Genomic DNA, 515 nt, shown 5'->3' with positions numbered 1-515 from the left:
CCCACAACTATCATTAATAATCTTAGCAATCACGATCATCCCCGTCATCATTGGCAGTATTCAAGAAAAAGAATTTGTAGAATATAAAACGCAAAACAGATATAATCACACCCCGTGTTTTCCGCATTCTCTGGTACCTTTCTGTAAATTCCAAGAGGCCTATCCATTTTCATTACATGATTTTTTTTTTTTTACTGACAGCTATATCCCACATAATTAATTCTATCTACTCCACTAACTTTCCCCTTGAGTTAGTAACAAACTGTGAGAAAACAATTGGAAATATCAATCAGACATGTAAACTACCTACTTTCTGCACTGAGCTCTCCTTCAGGGAAAAAATGAATGCTGTTTAAATAACGCCTTTTTTTTTATCACATTCACTGTCTCTTACTATTTCCTTTCATCATACTGCTTTCACTATATAAGTTTCCTATTCTTCTTTATACTCATCATACCTTATTATTTTCACTCCGCTACTGATGAGACACATCCGCTTTTGAAACACAAACATT

This window comes from Penaeus monodon, chromosome 33 (assembly GCF_015228065.2).
Source record: "Penaeus monodon isolate SGIC_2016 chromosome 33, NSTDA_Pmon_1, whole genome shotgun sequence".
NCBI classification, from domain to species: Eukaryota; Metazoa; Arthropoda; class Malacostraca; order Decapoda; family Penaeidae; genus Penaeus; species Penaeus monodon.
The sequence above is the reverse complement of the archived record's forward strand: the minus strand, read 5'-3'. Positions refer to the sequence as shown.